Genomic DNA, 12,248 nt, shown 5'->3' on the forward strand with positions numbered 1-12,248 from the left:
TCAGTGGATTTTTAACCTATTTATTTATTTATTTATTTATTTATTTATTTATTTATTTTTTGTCAGTCGTGGGGCTTGAACTCTGGGCCTGGGCACTGTCCCTCAGCTCTTCAGCTCAAGGCTAGCGCTCTACCACTTGAGCTACAGCGCCACTTCCGGTTTTCTGGTGGTTTATTGGAGATAGGATTCTCACGGTCTCTCCTGCCCGGGGTGGCTTTGAACCGCGATCCTCAGATCTCAGCCTCCTGAGTAGCTAGGATTACAGGCGTGAGCCACCAGCGCCCGGCTTAACCTATTTATTTACTCCTGTGACCATTATGTAAGTTGAAACATAGATGATTTTGAGTGCCCTGCCATTTTTGTCAGTTTAGGCTACAATAAAATGCTATGGATTGGGTGGCTTAAACAATAGAAATTTATTATCTTCATAGTTTTGGAGGCTGGAGATCTGAGCAAAGTTAGGTTCTGATGAGGAATGTCTACTGATTTTCTGCCATTTTGTGCTCACATGGCCTATTGGTCATATGCACGAGGAAGATTGGGTGGAGGAATGCAAGTCCTCTAGAGTCTCTTCTTACAAGGACACTAACTGGCCTGAGGATCTCACCCTTATCACTTCATCTAGACCTCTTCCCCAAGTCCCAAAGGCTTCATCTCTGAGTTATCATCTTACTAGGTTAGAGCATCAAAAGAATTTTGAGGGAATCCAGTTCAGTCATAGTACCCAGATAGTTATGTTGTGCTCCCTCCCAAACAATACTTCCCTTGTATTCCAAAGGGATTACCAACATTCTTACTGCTAGTGCTAGAGATTAATTCTCCCCCCCACCTTTTTTTTTTTGGTGCCAGTCTTGGGGTTTGAACTCAGAGCCTGGGTGTTGTCCCTGAGCTTTTTTTTTTTGTCGGTTGTGGGGCTTGAACTCTGGGCCTGGGCGCTGTCCCTCAGCTCTTCAGCTCAAGGCGAGCACTCTACCACTTGAGCTACAGCGCCACTTCCGGTTTTCTGGTGGTTTATTGGAGATAGGAGTCTCATGGTCTTTCCTGCCCGGGCTGGCTTTGAACCTCGATCCTCAGATCTCAGCCTCCTGAGTAGCTAGGATTACAGGCGTGAGCCACCAGCGCCCGGCTCCCTGAGTTTTTTTTGCTCATAGCACTCCATTACTTGAGCCACAGCTTTACTTCTTTTTTTTTTTGTTTCATATGTATGTTTTTCATATCTGGTTTCTTTAATTCACTATTACACTTACAAAGTTCACCTATGTTGTTCCATAGAACTGTGGTTTCATCTTTTCCATTCCTGTGTGGTATGTATATACCACAATTAAAAAAAAAAAACCTCAAACGGAATAATTTTGTATATACAGTGGTTTTAAATTATTTTGAAGAGGAAGGGCCTAGACTTTTATTACACCCTAATAAAACACTAGTGCTTTTCTTACGTTAAACAAAGCCAGGCATCTGTGGCTCATACCTGTAATCCTAGCTCAGGATCTCAGGAGGCTGAGATCTGAGGATCATGGTTCGAACAGCCCAGGCAGGAAACTCCATGAAACTCTTATTTCCATTTAACTACCAGAAAACCAGAAGTAGCCCTGTGGCTCAAAGTAGTAGAGCACTAGCCTTGAGTGAAAGAGGTCAGTGACAGTGCCTAGGCCCTCAGTTCAAGCCCTATGATTGACAGAAACAACCCCACCCAAATATATTTTCAGCAGGGGCCAGGTATCACTAATCTTGTGGTTCTCAGGACAAGGAGCTTTCCTTGGTTTAAAGCAGGGTTTCTTTCTGGGAGTACTAGTATTTTGGGTCAAATGATTCTTTGTTGATACTGTGCTTTGGATTATAGGATGTTTAGCAGAATGCTTGGCCTCTGTCTTCTATGTGCTAATAGTGTCACCTTCCTCCAAGTTGTAACATCCAAAAATGTCTACAGATGTTTCTACATGACCCCTAGGGGGCAAAATCACCCTCAGTTGAGAACAAGGAGTTTAGAGAGAAGAGCCAGAGCTAAAGACCTCCTGTAATCTACCTTTTCTTGGTCATCTTCCTCTGTTAGTGCCAGTGGTTAAAAAAAAAAAAAGCCAATGTGATTCTCAAGGTTCTCTCATGCAATTTGTCATCTTTGAAATGTGGTTGCTACTTCTGAGGAAGCATTCAGTCTGTTTCAAGTCTTGAGTAAAAGAATGGGGCATAGGGCTGGGAATGTGGCATAGTGGTAGAGTGCTTGCCTAGCATGCATGAAACTCTGGGTTCGATTTCTTAGTACCACACAATAAGAAAAGCTGGAAGTGGTACTGTGGCTCAGGGACAGTGCCCAGGTCCTGAGATCAAGCCCTAGGACTGACTAGAGAGAGAGAGCGCGCGAGGGGGTGGGGGGGAGGGAGGGGGCATAGCTCAAGAGACCATGAGTTCAATCCCTAGTACCGTGGGGAAAAAAAATAGAAAAAGAAGAAAGAATAAAATTAGTCTGTATTTGTTGATATTTCCTAGTAGACAGGCCATGAGAAACCACTGAGACAACTCACATCTCACCAGCAGTGAAACATATCTAAAGAGGGGCCAGTCCCATGGGGAGAGAGTTTGAGGCAGGTAGACTTCATAGCCCTTATTTTATAGATGGCCCTTCTATCAGCGTGGGTAGCCAAGAGTTTATCAGAAAGTTCTTTATGAAGTTAATTTATGTTTTTATGTGTTATTAGACTACTTTTTGCTCACTGAAGATGAATTAATATAAGTGATACTTTATATATCAGGAAAGCTGACACCCAGCATACACACTGAGTCATCCAGGGCAGTACTGCTACTAAATCTGCTACTAAAAAGGTCTTCAGATCTTTCTTTTGTGTCTAGATTATTTTAGTTCATTGTTTTTCCCAGAAGTCTATCTTTTGAATAATGATCAGGTCTAACTCTCTTACTGAATCTCATAAAATTACCTAGTGACCAAATTCTTACGTCTTTTTCTTCTTCCCTTCAGAGGTAGCTGAAAGAATAGCATCTGTGAGGCTGTAACTTTTCTTTTTTTGTTATGTGGTACAGAGTAGCATGATAATGTTACCTAGCCATATCCAAAGAAGAGGGAAGAAGGCAACAATATAGGTTGAATATGCCTAATCAAAAATACAAAGTTCTCTAAAATCCAAAACTTTGTAAATGCCCACATGGAGCCATAATGGAACCTAGCCAATGCCATGAAACTGTTTTTCACAAACAGATTAAAAAAAAAAACCTACATAGAAATACCTTCAGGGTTTGTGTATAAACTCATCCAAAACAGGTGAGTTTCATAGGTAAAGTATTGAAACTAATTGTGTTTTTGATTTGGGTTCCGTGCACAAGATATTTCATTAGATATATGTAAATATTCTAAAATCTGAAAAAGTGGTCCCAAGAATTTTGCATAATACCTATTCAACCTATCTTAATTTTTTCTCATTTTTTTGGTGGTGGTCTTGGACTTGAATTCAGGGCTATGTGCCATCCCTAAGCTTTTTTTTTTTTTTTTTTTTTGTCGGTCGTGGGGCTTGAACTCTGGGCCTGGGCGTTGTCCCTCAGCTCTTCAGCTCAAGGCGAGTGCTCTACCACTTGAGCTACAGCGCCACTTCCGGTTTTCTGGTGGTTTATTGGAGATAGGAGTCTCACGGTCTTTCTTGCCCGGGCTGGCTTTGAACTGCGATCCTCAGATCTCAGCCTCCCGAGTAGCTAGGATTACAGGCGTGAGCCACCAGCGCCCGGCTCCTAAGCTTTTTTTGCTCAATTCTAATGCTCCTACCTCTTGAGCCACAGCTCCACTTCCAGCTTTTTTGATTGTTAATTGTAGATAAGAGTCTCATGGACTTTCCTGCTTGGGATGGTTTCAAACCACAATCTCAGCCTCGTGGGTAGCTAGGATTACATTAAGGTGAGAGCCACTGGAATCTAGCTGTCATTAATCTTTGATCCTATGTTGCACTTTGTTATGTCCTAATTCTTTAATAACCTGATTAATGGGAAGGTTTGAAGGCAAGATTTCGGCTTGATATTAAAAGCTGAATTTCTTCTGAATCACATCTTTATAGTGGAAATTTGGATTTATATTAGAAACCATGTTTGGTAGTGGTAATATACATTAAAATCATAATCATCTTTCAGAAGTTCTTACTCAGTGATTTGATTAAATAAATTACAGTTTAGTGTTGAATATTTACTTGAAGATATTTTTGAAGCAGAGATGTTTATAATTAAATTATAAAATGTTGCCATGTTACCAACATGGCAACATTTTATATCAACATAAATCAGTAATTTATAAAATACTTTGTATATCAATAAATAATCTCTTGAAATAAATAGGTTTGGATGTTATATCAATGATAAAAGAATCTACTGTTTGCTAGTGAGTGAACAATCTGTAGTCAAGCCATGTGTTTGTATTCAAAGTTCAGTCACTGCTGCTTCCCCTGCTTCCGCTTCTGCTCCTGCTTCCTTTTCCTTCTTCTTTTCTTCTTTTGTGTCCATACTGGGGCTTCAACTCAGGGCCTCATGCTCTTGCTCAGCTTTTCTCCTCACTGGCTGGCACTTTACCACTTAAGTCATGCTTCTACTTCTGGGTTTTTGCTAGTTAACAGCTGTGAGTCTTACAGTTTTGTCTGCTCAGGCTGACTTCACACCTGGATCGTCAGATCTCAGCCTCCTCAGTAGCTAGAGATAGGTGTGAACTATTAGTGCTTAGCTCCAAAGTCTAGTTTTCTATTTACTTTGTTTTAATTTTGTTGTTGTTGTTGGTCATGGGGCTTGAACTCTAGGTCTGGGTGCTGTCCCTCAGCTCTTCTGCTCAAGGCGAGTGCTCTACCACTTGAGCCACAGTGCCACTTCCGGTTTTCTGGTGGGTTATTGGAGATAAGAGTCTCACGGACTTTCCTGTTCGGGCTGGCTTTGAACCAAGATCCTCAGATTTCAGCCTCCTGAGTAGCTAGGATTACAGGTGTGAGCCACTGGCGCCCGGCTTGTTTTGAAATTTTTAAAAAAGATATTTTACTATTATTAAATTAGAAAGTAAACCAAAAAAGGAGGAACATTGTTAGTCATTGGTTTTGAAAAAAAGCAGTATCAGTTATAATTTCCAGTGTATATGTATGAAATCTCTCCTATTGACAACACCAAATACATACGTGCATACACACATACATATCTCTGAGTTAACTACTTTTGTTAGGTTCCATGACCTTTGTAGTTGCAAGAGACAGTATTTGGGTATGTGGTAATACAGGAACTCTTCAGTGAGTGATAGTATAGTTTGATTTAACAGATGCTTCTCAATTTACAACAAGGCCATGTCCCAATAAACCCATCATAAGTTGAAAATATCCTGTCAGAAACTCCCTACATACATCTAACTCAGCAAGTGGTGCAGCTTAGCAACAAGGCATACTGCACACTGTAGGGTTCCTGTGACCCCAGCACTCACTGGGAGTTTTTTCTTTTCTTTCTTTTTTTGGTTGGTCATGGGGCTTGAACTCACAGCCTGGGTGCTGTCCCTCAGCTCTTCAGCTCAAGGCTAGTGCTCTGCCACTTGAGCCACAGCACCACTTCTGGTTTTCTGGTAGTTTATTGAGATTAGAGTCTCAGACTTTCCTGCCTGGGCTGGCTTTGAATCACAGTCCTCAGATCTCAGCCTCCTGAGTAGCTAGGATTACAGACGTGAGCCACCAGCTCCTGGCTTACTGGGAGTTTTGGATCACTGTGCTGTCAGCATCTCCAAAGTATATCATATCTCATCTTGGGAGCACAGGAAAGATCAAAATTCAAAATGTGATTTCTACTGAAAGTTTAGCATTTTGCACCATTGTAAAGTTGAAAAATTATCAAACCATTGTCAATGGGGAAACTATCCTATTGTAAATCTGCAGGGGAAAGTAGCTGATATCATCTCCCCATACAAGTCACTGGGTTGAGACAGATCGCTTTAACTGAAGAATAGACAGAAAGATGACTGTGCCTTTATTTTTTTTGTCTTTGCCTTTTGTATTTTTTGATAACTGGCTGTTTGGATTGTAGATGTAAGGAAAGAGGAACTTTCATATGGTTTTAATATGTTATGTTGTACTTTGAGAGGGCAAGTGAGTTTCCTACAGCATTTGGTATATTAGGTCAGACCGTTTATTCAGGTCAGAGTTCATTGGATGCAAAGTAGATTTTTTCCTCCTTTATACATTTCAAATAAGCAGTTTAAAAGAAGGAAGGGGAATTGCAGTAGCCCTAAGGCTTCTAGCACACCAAGCAAATGCTGTTAGGATAATTTTGTCAGGTGTAGCTTGTAAGCACAAGCCACAATTTGTGGTGGAGCTCAGACACCCTATTCTAAGGGTTGGAAAGCTATGGCTCACTGATACGTAAACTAGGAAAGATTTTGTATCTTTAAGTCATTGAAAAAAAAATCTAAAGAAGAATAAAACTTCATGATGTGAAAACTTAGGAAATTCAAATTTTAATGTCCATTATTAAAATTTTATAGGAGCATAGATATTACTTATTGTTTACATATTATCAACTGTGGCTGTTTTCAAGCTGCATGGTAGAGTTGAATAGTTGTGACAGAGACTGACCCACAAAACCTAAAATAGTCACTATTCTTACCCTTTACAGAAAATGTTTACCTGCCCTGGGAGACCAGAAACTTGGCAAGAGTTTGGCAGATAGATCTGAGATGGATGGCTCAGAGACCTTCCAAATTTCCCATGGCTTCCTGTCATCCTTGACAGGCTTTGATCTTCTGAACTGTATCATGGGAGTCACATGGGCTTGAGTCAGGAGAATTAGTGGTAGCTGTTTCTGGGACAGCCCAGTCGCCTTACAGAATACCGGAAAAGAGATGTGCAGACACTTTATGTATGAATACTATAAGAGAATAAGATTCAGACCACCTGTGAAAAAAACTGAGTGAGAATGGTTTAGAAATGCTCAGCAAATTGAATATTTAAGTATCTACTCTTTCTGGCTTGATTATTTAACAATTATGTTGAGAATGTGGAAAAGTTCATGTTTTTTATAACCAGGACCTACATGTTAACAGCAAGTGATCTGAAATTGTTTGATGCATCTTTGTTTTGCCCTTATAATGAGTTTGTTTCACCTTCTGTGCAGTTTGGGGATTATATTCTCCTGTTTAAGAATGTTGACATGCCATTGAACAAGTGAATGCAGACCAGAATGAGGAAACAGCAGTCTGCCCAGTCCTTGGGTTAGCTTTAGGTACAAGCTGTCTTTTCTAAGAATTTTTAAAATTAATTTTTTAAATTAAATTTCCTCTTAATTTTCTCAGCATTCTGTCAATGTGGTGAAGAGATCTAAAACACCAGGCTGGCATGTCCTATTATGAAAAACAGCAGATCATTAACTTTTGTTTTGGAAAGGATAGTTTTATTGAAGGATGATGCACAGTAGAAAAATACACAGATCTTAAATCTAGATTGATGTATTTTCTCAAGGTAAACATATTGTTGACTAGCATTCATTAAAAAAAACCCCTGAACATTGATAGCCCCCTGGAAGCCGCCGTTATGCCCCTCTACTCCCCATCAAGTGTAACTAGTCCTGCTTCTAACAACAGTAATACATGTGCCCTTCATTTTAAGACTCAGTTTTTCTGGAGGTTGTGGAGTCTCTGTGGGACTCAGCAAGGACTTCTGCCAAGTGGCGCATGGAGAACAAATTGATGTTCAGGGTTCTAGTACTTTGTGATGTTCTTTGAACCAAGCACTTTTCAATGTTGTCAAAGGTGTCTCACAATCATCCCCAATATTAAGAAACCACAAGCTCTTAGTCTGTCCTTGCTAAATAGATTTTTTTTCTTTTTTCAATGGAGGGACACGTTATTCTTAAATTTATGAAATCAACCATTAATCAAAAACTTCTAATAAAATAGGATGACTACTTCAAAGTATAGATGGTAGAGGGTATGGCTTACATAGCCTCAGCCCTGAGTTCAAGGCCCCAGTACTACAGAGGTGAGGGGAGATTTATTTTATTTTGCTAGTACTGGGGCACTATCCATAGTGCTCTACTTCTTTAGCCACAGCTCCACTTCTGGCTTTTTTGGTGACTTGGAGATCAGAGTCTCACAGACTTTCCTGTCCAGGCTGGCTCTAAACCACAATCCTCAAATCTCAACCTCCTGAGTAGTTAAAATTACAGGTGTGAGTTACTAGCACTTGGCAAGGTCGTTTTTTGTTTGTTTGTTTTGTTTTTAATTATTTTGTGCTGGTAGAATTGTAATGTAGGACAAACCTAGTTTTTTTCCCCAAACATGGTACCTTTCTCTTCTCTCAGGCAGACATGGATTAAGCTTTGCTTTGTATTCCTATCTTAAAATTACACAGCAATTTTTTTCTATATATATCTGTATTTTTTTGGCTTGGCTATTTCTTGTAAAATAACACTGGTTTTTGTCTTTCTAGAGAGAAAGCACTAGTCTGGGCCATGTGCGATCTGAATTTATGCCATTTAACCACTGTCACTGCCTTATGCTTTGCAGCCTCAGAAATGTTAAAAATCAGTGGGTAATCTAAAAGGAATGTTTATGCTTAGGTCTCTGCTTGCTAGTGGGGCTGATTGGCAGGGGAAGGCAGGAAGCCTTCGAGGACAGACTCCTAACAAATGCAAGTGTAGAACCTCTCATTCAACACATGAGCATCTACAATGTGTTGGGCATTGTTTCAGGAACTTAGGGTTATATCATTGACCAAAACACTTTTCCTCTTGGGCAGTTTACATCATAGCAGAGGTGACAGACAATAAGGGAGATGGAGAATTATAATGGTGGAGTGGTTTTCTGTGCTCCACTAACTAGTTCAGGTTGGCTTTGAACTCTCAGTCCTACTGCCTCATATTTCTGCATAATGGATTATAAGTATGTATCATTTGTGGCCTGCTGTACTTTTTTTTTTGTCGGTCACAGGGCTTGAACTTTGGGCCTACGCGCTATCCCTCAGCTCTTCAGCTCAAGGCTAGCACCTTACCACTTGAGACACAGTGCCACTTCCAGTTTTCTGGTGATTTATTGGAAATAAGAGTCTCACAGACTTTACTGCCTGGGCTGGCTTTGAACTACCATCCTCAGATCTCAGCCTCCTGAGGATTACAAGCGTGAGCCACCGGTGCCTGGCCTGCTGTACTTTTAAATGGCATGTTCTAGGTTTGTTTGGAAGGCAAGGTGACAGTTGAGCTGAAAATGAGATACAGAACCAGCCATGAATGTATCAGGGGAGGAACATTCAGTGGAGGAAAATGTTTTAGGGGAGGAATGGGTCTGATCATTGGGGATCAGTTAGGAAGCCCCAGGGTGATGGAATCCCAGGGAAGAAAGAGGAATAGGCTGGAGATGAGTCTGAGTAATAAGGAAGCTGGGACCTCCATCTGTGCTTTACTGTGCAAGAGTTTTAAGCAGAGGGATAGATCTGATCAACTTTAAAAGCATCACTGGTTGTTGTCATGGAGATAGACTGTAGGAAGGACTGAGATACACCTAAGTTGTTTTGCAATCCCCATTCTCCCACAGGTAAAGATGGCTACTTATAGCCTGCTAATACTACATGGAAAATAAGTTACAGTTTTGGAAACTCTTTATGAGTTACAGTGTATGTTGAAATCAGCTATGAAGTTCATAAGAAATACCAAAGTTTTTCATATTTACTTCAGCTGAGCTATTTTTGTTTCAACCTTGTGCCCTTGCCTTTAAAGTTAATGTCCTTTAATGCTCATTTTTAAAAGCCCTTATCTTCCTGCTGTGGGTTTATGATGGTAATGGTGCCCTATTAACATTAACCTGTGCTTCATAGCTGAGATATAATTGTATGTTATATTAGCACTGTAGTACACGAGCACCATAGTGCTAGATCAATAGGATTTCACACCTGCAGCAAAAACCATATGTTTTAAACAAAGAAGAAAGGAATAAAGAATAAAAGCTACTGTTTAAAGAATATTCTTTCTCTGGAGCTGGGTACCAGTTGCTTACACCTATAACCTAGCTACTTTGAAGGCTCAGAGCAAGAGGATTGAAGTTTGAGGTCAGCTTGGGTAGAAAAGTTTGAGAGACCCCTTTTCAGCCCACAATTAGGTATTGTGGCACATGCTTGTCACCCCAAACCAAAATGGGAGGCCAGGATTGGGAAGATTGCAGTGTCAGACCAGCCTAGCCACAGTGTCTACAGAAGTCTGTCTCAATAGAAGAGAAGCTGAACATGGGGTGTGCCTATGAGCCTAGAGATGACCAGACACCTATAATAGGTGGATTGTGGTTCAAGTTCATGCTAGGGTGGGAAGTGAGAGAGTCTCCTAAAAAATAACCACTGAAAAAATGGCTGCAGGCATGGCTCAGTAGCATCACAACAGTTTTAGCAAGTAAGAAGCCCTGAGTTCAAACCCTGAGTACCCTCCGAAAAATTCTTTGTGGGCTGGGAATATGGCTTAGTGGTAGAGTGCTTGTCTAGTATGCATGAAGCCCTGGGTTTGATTCCTCAGTACCACATACACAGAAAAAAACGGAAGTGGTGCTGTGGCTCAAGTGGTAGAGTAATAAATAGCCTTGAGCAAAAGAAGGTCAGGGACAGACAGGCCCTGAGTTCAAGCCCCAGGATTGCCCTTCCCCCCTCCCCCCCCCCCAAAAAAAAATAAGCTTTGTACCTTGCTGGGTGCTGGTGGCTCCATTCGTAATCCTAGCAATTCAAGAGTCTGTGTGATTTGAGGATTACAGTTTGAAGCCAGCCTTGGCATGTGAGACCTTTATCCTCAATTAAGTACTAAAAAGCACAAAGTAGAGCTATGACTTAAGTGGTAGAGCACTAGCCTTGAGGGGAAAAATAAGCTCAGAGACAGTATCCAAGCCCTGAGTACAAGCCCCAAATTCAGCAAAAATAAATAAATAATAAACAAATATATTCCTAATATTTTAGCAATGTAAATTTTTTATGATGGTGACACACTTTATTTTCTATTGGTATTAATGGTGAATAAAATATTTTCTTGATCATGAATCTTTTTTATTTTTTTTATTGTGATTAAGTGATTACATAAATTTCACAAATTTCACAGTATTGTGAGATAATGATACTTAAAGTCACAAACACATTTTAACCTTCATGGAGAAAATTGTCTTTATTGTGGTCTATAAAGTTTGTGAATTCTATGAGCTTTGACAATACGGTATTTCTTCCACATTGTGTGATACATACATATCTTTCCTTTTGCTTAGTGTCAGCTGTTCCCTCTTTCCCTCTCAGTCCTCCCTCCTGTGGCTACCATTGAGTTGCTTAGTTCATTTTGATCAGTGTCCAATGATCAATGCAGTTGATGAGTCCCACTGTTTTGATCATAAATCTTACACAAACTGGGCACTGGTGGTTCACACCTATAATCCTAGCTACTCAAGAGGCTGAGATCTAAGAATCACAGTTCAATGCCAGCCTGGGCAAGAAAGCCTATGAGATTCTTATCTTTAATAAATCTACAGAAAACCAGAACTGGTGCTGTGGTTCAAAGTGGTATATTTGTGTATACACACACACACACACACACACACACACACACACACACACACACACACACACACACACACACACACACACACACACACACACACACACACACACACACACACACACACACACACACACACACACACACACACACACACACACACACACACACAATAAATGTGTAACATCTGTTAAATATCAGGACTCTTCATAGAGCTTTTCTCAGTCAATTTTTGGAGTTGTTAATGTTTTAGTCTAAAAGCTGACTGGTATTTATACTAGTATAATCATTAGTAGTAATGACACCTATAAAGTAGTAGGACCAGGAACAATTAAATCTAATGTCTTGAATGTCAGACAAAATAATCAGACATGGTATCTCTGTTTGGTACACTTGTAAGCTGAAGTATGAATTGAGACTTGGGCATGAATAAAAAAAGGATGTCTTTTTAGTGAAGATGAAATTATATTGGACTCATATGGGGATGAGGTTACCAGACGTGTATTTTTTTTGTCTCCATTCAGCCAAATCATAGCAGAGAGAATGCTGGGCTTCCATTAATTAGAGTTGATTGTGTCTACTCAGAAACCTCATGAAGTTATAGTGCAGAAGATAGGAAGATAAGGCCTTTTAGTGAAATAAGGCTTTATAAATTGTGGCAGTCTTGAGGTCCTGGTTGTTTTTCTGTGACAGGTGGAGAAAGAGAAGGTGCAGGGTAATTGTTCTTTAAGGCTCCC

General features: G+C 40.3%; 1 protein-coding gene across 1 annotated transcript in view; it reads left to right on the plus strand.

Annotated features, from left to right (window-relative positions):
* Nup93 (nucleoporin 93) overlaps positions 1-12,248 on the plus strand; it is a 111,185-nt gene that overhangs the window by 4,674 nt on the left and 94,263 nt on the right. The gene's annotated exons all lie outside the window — the stretch shown is intronic.

Source organism: Dipodomys merriami, unplaced genomic scaffold (assembly GCF_024711535.1).
Source record: "Dipodomys merriami isolate MVZ:Mamm:240054 unplaced genomic scaffold, mDipMer1.0.p SCAF_41, whole genome shotgun sequence".
Taxonomy (NCBI): Eukaryota; Metazoa; Chordata; class Mammalia; order Rodentia; family Heteromyidae; genus Dipodomys; species Dipodomys merriami.